General features: G+C 42.1%; 1 protein-coding gene across 4 annotated transcripts in view; it reads left to right on the forward strand.

Annotated features, from left to right (window-relative positions):
- Positions 1 to 12,214, forward strand: part of PTPRM (protein tyrosine phosphatase receptor type M) — a 655,839-nt gene that overhangs the window by 604,328 nt on the left and 39,297 nt on the right. The gene's annotated exons all lie outside the window — the stretch shown is intronic.

Genomic DNA, 12,214 nt, shown 5'->3' on the forward strand with positions numbered 1-12,214 from the left:
TTAGTTTCTCCCTTGCACCAGGCAGGCGCAGGAGTTCCAGTTCTGTCGATAAATCGTGGAGCTAGCCTGAGACCTGAAGTGAATCCAAGGGCCCTCCCATTCTCCAACTCGTCACCAAAGACCTCCAACTAGTACTCCATCTGCATTGGCAGAACGCCTTGCCAAGGTGAATGACTTCACTAGCCAGAAGCATAGCAAGGGTAAGGAGAAGAACTTGAGAGAAGAGAAGTCTGCTCATAATTCCTTAAAGAGGAGAGAGACTTTGCCCCTTCCTTCAGGTTCAAGCCAAGGCTCCATGCCCTAGACGTGGTTCACCTGGAGCTCATGTTGAAATCTGGCAGGCACTGATGGTACTGGGAGCTTCTCTTTCTCCAAAACTGTCCTCTGAGGAGTGCACAGATAGTAAGGAGCACACATCCTCTACACCGGCAGTATCACACCATGCACCTAAGGCTTCCTGGCATCGGTCCTGACACTGAAGACTCCAGCCAGCTCTCCTCTAGTAAAGCCAAGGAATGCTTTTCTAGAGGATCTGGCAATCTACTCAGGTCTAGAGTCCCCCATCTTGATTTAGTGTTAGTATAGGAAATCAAAACATCATCCGTCCACCACTCCCCAGTCCACAACTGTATCAGAGCTATGATATCAGGGTGCTCTCCCTGACCCAGCTCCAGCTGCGCCACCCTCACACAGGTGACACTAATCGTCCTACCACTTGAGTGAGAGCAATCCTTGGAGGAGAAACAAGAGATAGAACACCATTTGGCATACCCCAGCCACCTGTGCTACTACTCCAGAGAGAGCTGAAAAGAGAGATTTTGTTCCCCCTAAAGCGACAGAATATTTATTTTCCCACCCCCACTCATTGGCAGACCAGGCGGTCACTGAACACAGTAGACTCCACCACTCAAAAGCCACCCGCTCAGATAAAAAGGCCAAAAGGCTGGACCTATTGACATGAAATAACTTCTTTCAGCCAGCTTCCTCTTCAGGACTGCAAACTACCAAGCCCTCATGTCGAACTCTGACTTCCTCAATTACAACAGGCTGGTAGAGTTTGCTGACAAACACCCCCCACAAAGAGTAAGTTTCAATTTCAAGCCAAACTCAATGAGGGGAAGCTAGTGTCCAGGTCACTAGTTTTTAGGCATCGCTTGATGCAAGAGACACAGTGTCCCACTCACTAGCAATCTTGATGGTCAGAAGACAAACCTCCTGGTTATGGACATCTGAGGTCCCTGAGGAAGTGCAAGCAACAGTGCTTGTCTTTGAAGGGAACACCCTCTTCAGTGAGAAAACAGATGAGGCACTCTACTCACTGAAAGATTCTTGTGCCAGCCTCTGCTCATTGGAGTTATGTACCCGATCTTCATGGAGAGAATTCTCAAGACCACAACACAGAGACGCTGACTACCGCCACAACCATTTTTCCGCAAATGGTCCTATGAGCCACCAAGAAAGTGCCAAAGACTGCAACAAGGCAGACTCATGGCTCCTTGGCCATCTTCCCACCAGACACATCAGCCCTCTAAAAAGGCATTTTGACAGATGGCCCATGAGCTGCCAATCGGTTGTTTTGTTAACAACTTTACCATCGTTCAGCTGTCAGCTAGCCCATTTCCTTTCATGACAAGACCTTAACCTCAGACAAATGGGTTTAGACATTATTTCCACTGGCTATGCTATCAAGTTCCAGTCCACCCCACCTCCCAGACCCCCTTCCTCTGTCCCTCTTCTGGGACCCCTCTTATTATTTTAAATCACAGCTTTTGACATATTTTGATATAAAACACTGAAAAGGTGTTTTACTACAATTCCCATTGCTATATAAAATTGCAGCATGGTTCAGAGAAAATGTAGAAAGTACTTATGGATAATTATCCAGTCAGATCACGGATTGGCAGAACATTAGTAATCCTGTAGTTTTGCATACAGATGGTGCCTCGTGCTGTGGAACTATCCTTACATTATTCTATTAACAGTTAGATTGTTCCATTGTAAGGTTGCATCAGGAAAAGAAACTTTCCTGACCTTTTAAATATATAACTTTGAACCTGTTACTTGGTTGCTCCATTAATTATTTTTGTTGGTTTTATATTAAATTGGTAAGCCACCATGAACTGTACTTTTCCTGTTTCTGTTAGGTATTGTGTTTCCTTCCCAGTGCATTTGCAAAGGGAAATATTCAGCTTTGCTCTGGAGTCTTGAAACCAGAACTGTTAATTAGAAACACTGTAGAGTACATTAAATTTACCATTGGGGAATCATATACCTTTAAAGAATGAGGACCAAAGTGTGAGTGCCCCAGTGCTCGTGCACTAGACAGTAGTGATGGTGTAAGGGACTGTAACTTTCTAGTGTGTCCATGCAGTAGGCAACCACAGTGCTTCAGCCAGTTTTCCTCAAGTGAAAGAGTAAATGCAGCTATTGCTGCATACCCAAAGCAAGAATAACCAAAAGAGCCAAGGATATGGTCCGAGTCATCTTATGCCCCATGTACCTGATATCACATGGAGGCCAGCACAGGAGGGGCGAGGAGAGTAGGTTCATTCCATTTCTTTTCAATGTGTAGTTTGTGCTGCTGCTGAGCTGTGAAACTCCTTACTGGCTTCTGTCCAGTCAGGTCCAATGCCACTGGCAACATGTGATAATAGGTAACATGTCCCATGTTTGGTCCCTGGGGAGTCATCACAGCTAAATGGTATCTTCTTAATCTCAGCTAACTTCCAGCAATAATATCCATAATTTAATTCTATTAACGTGGGCACCAAATGGTATGGTTTGAACCTGCTGTTGTATTAGAGGCAGATGTTATAGAAATTAACAGCAACATTTTTTTAAAGTACATCAGAAACAGGAAGCCTGCCAAACAATCAGTGGGACGGCTGCACGATCGAGTTGCTAAAGGAGCATTCAAGGAAGACAAGGCCATTGTGGAGCAGCTAAATGAATTCTTTGCATTGGTCTTCACTGCAGAGGTTGTAAGGGAGATTCCCACATCTGAGCCATTCTTTTTAGGTGACGTATCTGAGAAACTGTCCCAGATAGAGGTGTCAGTTGAGGAGGTTTGGAGCAAATTGATAAATTAAACTGTAGTAAGTCACCAGGATCAGAGGGTATTCACCCAAGAGTTCTGAAGGAGCTCAAATAAGAAGTTGCAGAACTAACTGTGATATGTAACCATTAACTTTAATCAGCCTGTGTACCAGATGACTGGTGGACAGCTAATGTGACGCCGATTTTTTAAAAAAGCTCTAGCAGTCCTGGCAATTACAATCTACAATCCTGGCAATTACAGACTGGTAAGCCTACCTTCAGTACCAGGCAAATTGGTTGAAACTATAGTAAAGAACAGAATTATCAGATACATAGGTAAATTTGATATTTTGAAGAAGAGTCAACACAGCTTTTGTAAAGGAAGATCATGCCTTCCCAATCTATTAGAATTCCTTGAGGGTGTCAACAAATATGTGGACAAGGGATAACTAGTGGCAATAGTGTAACTTGGACTTTCAGAAAGGCTTTGACAAGGTCCTTCACCAAAGTCTCTTAAGCAAACTAATGAGTTATGCAATAAGAGGCTAGGTTTTAGATCAGTAATTGGTTAAAAAATAGGAAACAAAGGGTAGGAATAAATGGTCAGTTTTCAGAATGGAATGAGAGAAATAGTGTGATACCTCAAGGATCTGTACTGGCACCAGTACTCTTTAACATATTCATAAATGATCTGGAAAAAGGGGATAAACAGTGAAGTGACAAAGTTTGCAGATGATATAAAATTACTCAATGTAGTTAAGTCCAAAGCAGACTGTGAAGAGTTACAATTTACAAAGGGATCTTACAAACCTGGGTATCTAGGCAACAAAATGGCAGATGAAATTCAGTGTTGATCATTGCAAAATAATTCACATTGTAAAACATAAACCCAGCTATACATACAAAATGATGAAGTCTAAATTAACTGTTAACACTCAAAAAAAAGATCTTGGAGTCATTGTGGATAGTTCTCTGAAAACATCTACTCACTGTGCAGAGACAGGTTTTGTTTTGTTTTTTTACTAACAAAATGTTAGGAACCATTAGGAAAGGGATAGATAAGAAGACAAAAAAATATCATAATGCTACTATATAAATTTATGGCATGCCCACAGCTTGAATACTGTATGCAGTTCTGGATGGAACAGCTTCCATAGAAGGAGAGATTAAAAAGGCTAGGACTGTTCAGTTTGGAAAAGAGACGACTGAGGTGGGATACGCTAGATGTCTATAAAATCATGAATGGTGTGGAGAAAGTGAATAAGGAAGTGTTATTTACTACTTCACATAACATATGAAACAGGGTTACCCAATTAAATTAGTAGGCAGCAGCTTTAAAACAAACATAAGGAAGTACTTCTTCACACAATGCAAATCAACCTGTGGAACTCATTGCTAAGGGATGTTTTCAAGTCCAAAAGTATGACTGGGTTAAAAAAAGAATTAGATAAATTCATGAAAGATAGATAGATCAATGGTTATTAGCCAAGATAGCCAGGGATGCAACCACATGGTATAGAGTCGTCAAACATCTGACTACTGTAAACTGAAACTGGACAATGGGATGGATCACTTGATAAATTGCCGTATTTTGTTCACTTGGTCTGAAGCATCTGGTACCAGCCATCAGCCATTGTCAGAAGACAGTGTACTGGGCTAGATGGACTGTTGGTCTACCCAAGTATGGCCATTCTTATGTACTTATTGTTTATACTGTATTTTTTAATTTCTTATCCAGCAAATGAAAGACCACTAATATGAAATTACAAGCCCCAATATGAATAGAAGCTGGGGAAATTTCTGGCTCAGCGCAAACCTTTTTTTTTTTTTTTTTTTTTTTTTTTTTTTTTAAGTGGAGAATTCAGAATACAGTTGCCCCTTTTCTTTGTACCAAAATCCCAGACCCAAATCCTGTGAACTGTGTGGGGAATTGAAACTCCAGATGCAAATACTCCAGCTTAGAGCACTCTTTATGAGAAATACAATACTTGACAATCCAAAATCATTGCAGTTGTATTCATGTGTCAATAATAGGCTTTATGTAAGGCTTGTGATGAACACTGGCTCCATTTGCTTTTTATAACCATGCAGTTTGATATCAGTTTACTTTTTGCTTCTCATTTCTTTCTGAACTTTGATATTCCACAGTCCAGGTCAATTTATCTCTTAAAATGTTCACCTGACTTAGTGAAAAATATCCGGTGTAGGAATTGGATCATATAATACCAGGACAGAAGAAAGATATAGAAAGTCTCTATGTACAGTAAATCAACTGTTATGGTTTAAACTTTTTTTAAAGCTGCATGATTTTTCGCCTCCTACTCTGTTTTTATCCTTTGGGACGTGTTGCTGCTATTGGTAATACAGCAAATGGTCATTTTTCATAAAATTGCTCATATCTGAGTTTCCTTCACTGCTGCATTTAATTGTTTATTTATATTCTTACTTTCCGTTCCTTTGCACCTTCTGCTTGCATCAAGCAAGAGCTCAGTTGCTGATTTTCTTCACATTAGAAATCTTTGATATCAACTACAATATTATATAGCTAATATAACATTAAGCCTCTGGCACATTATAGAAATATAGCATCTTCCCTTTAGACTTTTTATGACCACAAGGGGGCAACTGCTGCTGAATAACCCTCTTGTCTATTGTGGAAACATCTGTAAACTTTATGCTGATAACAATTACAGGCTCTCTCTTCTCTCTCTCTCTCTCTCTCTCTCCCCCCCCCCCCCCCCACCCCTCATCAGGAGTGTCTGGAATCAAATTGTGCAGCTCTTGATGATGATAAATTCTACACCCCTACCTGGCCTTTAATGCTTTTCAATTCTGTCTGGTGACAAAGTGACAGAATAATAATTTATTCAGGTGTCAGAAAATAATTTGAAAAATGTCAAGAAGAAAAGAAAAATAGGGTAGAAAAGAATTACTTTCAAAGACTTTAAGCTAGGTATTTTCCCCCCTGCAATGTTCTGAATCTGAAAGAAGTTTGGAGGCTGGCTAGGTGGATGGATGTAACAGGAAAACACTTTTAAAAATAAGCTGACTTCACTTCCCCACCTCCAGGCACTTTTAATTATCATTGTGTTACTACAGTGGACAAGACTGAGAAGAGCACACCTGACAGTGCAGAAGAGGACATTTTTTGCATCACTCATTCCAAGAAGAATGTGAGATAAAATTAAGCTTAGTGCAGCTGAAGAAGAGTGAATGAGAAAACAAAGATGGTGAATTATGTCTGGATGAAAGTTTGATCCTGTTCTTTTCCTGCTGAAGCCATAGTGGTTGTCATTAGGATTCTTATTCTAAAAAAAAACCCTCTCTTTTTCAGCCTCATTTCCTTTATCATCTTTATTTGCCTCCTCCTTAAGAACAGAAAATGAAAAAATTCAAAAAGAACCTGGTGCTTATGGTCTATTTCTTGGTTTAATTTGTGACTTCAACACCTGAAATACAAAAGTCTTTAAAGCCACCAGGAAAACTCTGTTTACTGAGAGAGAGATTCAAGTAAAGAATAGATAGTTGCAAAATATCCCAGAAGGGTCAATGAGCCACTCTTCTAGACTTTGGTCCAACTACCCTCTGTCACAGATGATCCCGTAGAAGGGCGAAAATTATTCTAAAAATACTCTGTATCTTGCTGGGTCACCACTTCACTTACTCAGCGATGGTGGCTTCACAGAGGAGGAAGAAAACAGGGTCGCTTAGATAGAGGATCTGTGACCCCAATCCCCACAGATCCCACCAGATGTAGTAAGAAGGTAAACCATTGTACAATCTAGAGGCATCCTATCCTCCTACAACAACAGTGTAGGCAGCTGCTGTGCTGTGCTTCCATTTACTCCTCTACACCACTGCTAGAGCTGATTGAAAATTGGAATTTCTTCCCCTAAGATATTTGGGTATTTTGACATTTGTTTTTTGTCCTGTCTTGGGACAAAAAAAAAAAAAAAAGAAATATCAAATTTTTTTCATGGAATGGAAATTTCTGGGAAAAAAATTGTTTTGAAAATATTAAAACATTTCATTTTGACATTTGCACTCAAAACAAAAGGTGTCAGCATTCCTGAATTGAAATGTTTCATTTTGGTTCAATTCAGCATTGAGCTGCCAGGGTGTTTCATGGAATTCGTAGGTCAGGGAAGGACCTTACGTAGCCATTCTCCTCTCTAGGCCAGCCTAAGTGGCCCACGCTGCACCAGGGTCACATGATGCTCATGGTGGAATGTGGTGGTTTGCCCCCAGGTTCAGCAAGTTGAAATGTTTCAACATGCGTCAACCTGACCCGGAACGAGCTATTTTGATTCCATTTTCCCAACAGAAAATCGAAACATTTCAGCTAAATCAAAATTTGCCTTTGAAAAGTTTTGATTTTCCAGAAACTGTATTTTCCCATCAATAAAACATTTTGGTGAAAAATTCCCAACTAGCTCTACCCAGCATAGCTTTTTATTGCTACCCCTTCTTGGGGAGCCAATGCCAAGGGCAGGGAGTCAGGTGACATAAATACTAATATCTGTTATACCATGCCCAATATTCTCTGCACACCCTCTCCCAGCTAACGCCCATTGTTATTGTGCCTTAGGGCATGTCTACACTGCAATGTGAGCCAAAGGTTAGTGGAATTTGAGTTAGCAGACCTTGGGTCTGTTAACTTAGGGATTGAGCATCTACATTCTTTTGTAATTCCAGTTTAGGAATTGTTGAACCCTGGATCCCAACCTGGGGCTCCAGCTCCTACACTGCATTATGCGGGCCCAAGTCCAACCACCCCATCTCAGACTTACTAGCAGCCTCCCAAATTGTGGCCACTCTAGCCCATTGTTCGTGGTGTAGTGTGGGAAAACCTAATTGTCGACCAAACTTGACTGTCTAAAGGGAAAGAAAGTCAGCTTGTGACAGGATGGACTAGGTCTGGAGGCCCCCTGCTAGAGGCCTATGTCCCTGCCTCCCTGCACCAGAAAAGAGCAGAGGAGAAATCCTCCAGGCAGCCTAAAGTGGCTGCCGGGGGGCAGCCAATCAGAGTGGCTCCTGGAGTGACCAATCGGGCCAGAAGGGCCATATAAAAGGAAGCAGCAGAAGCAGAGCAATCAGTTGCTACCTAGAGCTCGAAGAGTGGCTGGCTGGTTGGAAGAGCAGCAGGACCATGGCTAAGTCAGTGTGGGCAGGCTGAGCCCAGGGAATTGAGGCCAGAACCTACCCAGACCAGGTGAGGGTACCATGATGGGCCCTGCTGGTCTGGCTGAAAAATGAGCCCAGGGAGGGCTGCGAAGAGGACACCAACTGAGGGTACTGAGATAGGCTCCTGTTGGGCTGTTAAAGAAGGCAGTGCCTCCAGGAAGGACCTTTGGTGCTACAGCCCCATACCAGGGGATAGTGTGAGGTGGTTGAATGGCTGAGTCACTGAAGACCCACCGACATTGGTCGGAGGGCTGCACATGAGAGGCTATTGTAAGACCTGAAAGGAAAGCAGGTTCACAGCTGACCAGAAAGGGGGTGCCAAGGCGGGTCTGCCCTGTTGCAAAATTGCGTAATTGCAGGCACGTATTGGCCAAAAGCGGGGGGGGGGAGGGGGTGCTCATAACAGGTGGGTGCTGACTCCATTACACAACCCAGGAGATTGTGGAATACTTTTGGTAGACTCCCAGACCACGAGTCCAGAGGGGTTGAGTCTACACTGCAAAGCAATATTTTGAATCCTGGGTCTTGGCCTGACTCCGGCTTGGAGCCTCCACCTCCATGGGGTCCTGGGTGCCTGGGTCAGCACGATTTGTACGTAGACAAAAGTGGGGGTTAGGCTTGAGCCTGAGTTTGAACCTTGGACTTACATTGCAGTGTAGACATACCATGGCACATCCTTGGCTGGCCCGGTCAGCTAACTCAGGCTCACAATGCTCGGTCTCCAAGGCTATGAAATTGCGGTCTAGGTGTTTGCACTTGGGCTGGAGCCCATGCTTTGAGACCCACAAGGGCGGAGGGTGTCAGAGCCCAGACTGCAGCCCAAGCCCAAAGTCTACATTGCGTTGTTGGGGGTTTTTTTTTTTTTTACCCTCGCAGCCCAAGCCAGCTGACCCGCGCTCTGAGTTGGTACCACAGGTTTTTTATCACAGGGTAGACATACCCTGAGAGTCTGCAGCAATTTGTCATGGCCATACAGACCTCTTCTCAGGGAATCGTTCTACACAGAGTGGCGTCTCCCTGCTTCTGTCCCCAGCTACATTCCCCCCAATATCTGTGGGGATTCCCACAAATGGTATTATTGCAGAAGGGTTGTTGGGGGCTCGAGATGAGAGAAAGCATCATACAAAGTTATTGGTTCCCTCCACGCGGTACCAACGTGTCCACATCCTTCATTTCCCTGGTGTAAGAAGGGAACAGCATATCCAGGTGAGGTGGCCCAGGTTTATGAGAATCTCCTTGTGGTCTTTCATTTCAGTACTGACACCCAAATTCATATAGCACTTTTTGTCTTTAAAGTTCTTCACAAACATTAACTTGGCCTCCTATCACTGCTGTCATGTAGGTGAGCATTAATATATCCATTTTATAAATGAGAAGCTGGCAGCCAGAAAAGTTAAGTGACACACTGAAGGACATAGAGACAGCTGCTGTCATCAGGTTGGGGGGAAGGGCAGAAGGATAGATGGGGAGTGGGGGGAGGTATTGAGACTTAGGTGGGAGGGAGCTGGGTCCAGACTGCGAAGGAGGGTTCCAGGAGTTCCTACTTGCGCTTGGACTCGCTCCAGCTCCTCTGGGTCCCGCTCTCACATCTGCCTTCCCCCAGGCATGTGCAGATTTATGAAGGGGTGAGTCCCCACAACATTGTCATTGCAGGGGTATTAGCCCCCATGTCCTTTCCTGCCCTTGGGTCTGCCTGGTGGTGTCAGGCCAGGAGTAAAGCTCATGAATTCTTGGACCCTTGTCCTGTACTTAGGCAATGAGACCTTGCCTCTAATGATGAATTACAAGTTACCCACCTTGGATGCTGGATATATCCCTTAGAAGAAGGGGGAAAAGATCATACAGACAGTTGATGATTTAAAGGTATTTGGAACTAGTACTCAAGTGTATTGAATTCATGCCTGGCACAGTTGACAGAAATGGAGGAGGCAAAAGTTACTCTGACTTATCTATATGCCTCCTCCAATCCTGAACTTGGGGTGGAGAGACTGAATTGGGCCATGACGCAAGTTACAGCAACCATAGGGCTGCTCTAATTTACACTCATTGAAACAATTCCCCCGGGGGCCATTCCACTGAATGGGAATTGGCAGAGCACAGTCCAGACCCCTCCCTGTAATCAACCAGCTGTGTCATGCTCCTTGTACTTTGGATGTTCTTAGTTGCCCCATTAGAGAAGCTGCAAGGTCACTTTCCACTTCTCCTGCAATACAAAGCAACTTTGTGGAGCCTAGGATCGTTCCCAGTATGTTCTGACTATTTTTGGTCTAAAAAGCTATATTGAATCTTACATTATATAAAAATACAAAAATAAAACAAACCAAAAATTTACCCATAATGTACAGTATCCCAGTGAAACATAAGAAAATGGAGTACAGCTCAATCCTGAATAATATATACAGGATACTTATGAGGTGAGATATTCAGCTTCAGGATTCCAAATGCTAAGGAGTAATTTCAGCTTGTCATGCCTGAGAACACAGTATATCTCAAAAGTATCAGATGGTCTGCATTTTAAATTTAAAAAATGGACTTGCGTTTTTAAGAGGCACCATCAGTTTAGAATCTAGAAAATTTCAAAAACTGAAGTAGAAGTAAATAGATTCAGGTATAGATTCAGTTACTACACCTGCCTCAAGACTTTTGTGCTCTTACAATCACATTTTCCTATTATTTTAAATGCCTTTTTCTCCTGTAATGTTATGTGAAACACCTACACAAGTAAAGGGAAAACTGACTGCCTCTAGGGAAAACAGTGAAACTGACTATACACAGTGCTGTCAAATGCACAAAGCAGACAAGGTGGAGAGAAGTAGGAAACATTTTTAAACTAATTTCTGTGTATTAAAGAAAATAATTATAGTGCTTTTTAAATGTCACATGTAAAATTAAGTTTTAAAAACATTATACAGAGAAGTGTTTTTTAAGTTGATACTTCCTTTTAAAACAGTGCTCTCCAGCTAGTCACATCACCATTGAGATGTGATTAGCAGAGCAGAGTGGTATTTCAACTGCTGTAAAATTATTATTTTATTAATAAAATGTTCCAATTCTGAGTGTAGGAATGAAAACACTTTCAAAAGGAGCCTCACATAGTCAAAACTTCTTATCAACTGGACGCAACCCTACTTGAAAGTTAAATAAATGCTTCAAGCATGTAGGTCTCTCGCTTTTCTGCAGAGGGAAGGTGAATAAAGTTGTCCATTTGTCTCTTAATGAATAGACTAATGGCACTCTCCTGAATAAGCACGAATTGCTTACTGCAGTGCAGAGGTTCTGTAGATGATTCACTGTGGATGCTAGGTTTTTAGTAATTAACAGTATTTTATAACGGTTTTGTTCTCTTTTTGCCTTGAATTGGTTTCAGATCCAAAAGTTGAGATGAACGCCATGTGTAACAGAAAAGATGTAGAAGTAAATTAAATTAGTGACGTGGGTGTTCTAGCATATCTTTCATTACTATTTACAATATCACAATGGACTGACCCTCCACTTCCAGCACAATGTTGGAAGACCTGAGTGTGCAGGGCTGTGAATACTAAAGCACAATGATTTTTCATGGTCATTCCTCAGAGTAAGTGTTGCAGAGTAGACTATTGTCATGTCGTGCCAGGGATCCTTACCATTTCCTCCACTATTTTAAAAATTATATACAGCAGCCAAAAAACTATAGCTTCTGCTTCACTTCAGAAAGTATAGTTTAGGAACTGGATTAATTTGATAGTGAACACTAAGAAAAATATTTGACATCGGACAAACCATATAGGTCACTGAGGCTCATTTTATTCCATAGACACTTTTCCCAGAATATCATCCAATTGTTACCAGAAAGAGTAATGTTATCCATTTTTATAATGCCATTTCTGGACATTATGGTGATAAATATCTAAATGTTGGAGAACAAACTTTCTTACACAGCACTATTTTGAGGAGGGAGAAACGTAAATGCTGGTGGTTTGGATGTCAAGAAAAATTCAGCCCTAAATGAAAAATA

Source organism: Emydura macquarii, unplaced genomic scaffold, assembly GCF_026122565.2.
Source record: "Emydura macquarii macquarii isolate MOO-44397 ecotype Brisbane River unplaced genomic scaffold, CSIRO-AGI_Emac_v2 contig_212, whole genome shotgun sequence".
Taxonomy (NCBI): Eukaryota; Metazoa; Chordata; order Testudines; family Chelidae; genus Emydura; species Emydura macquarii.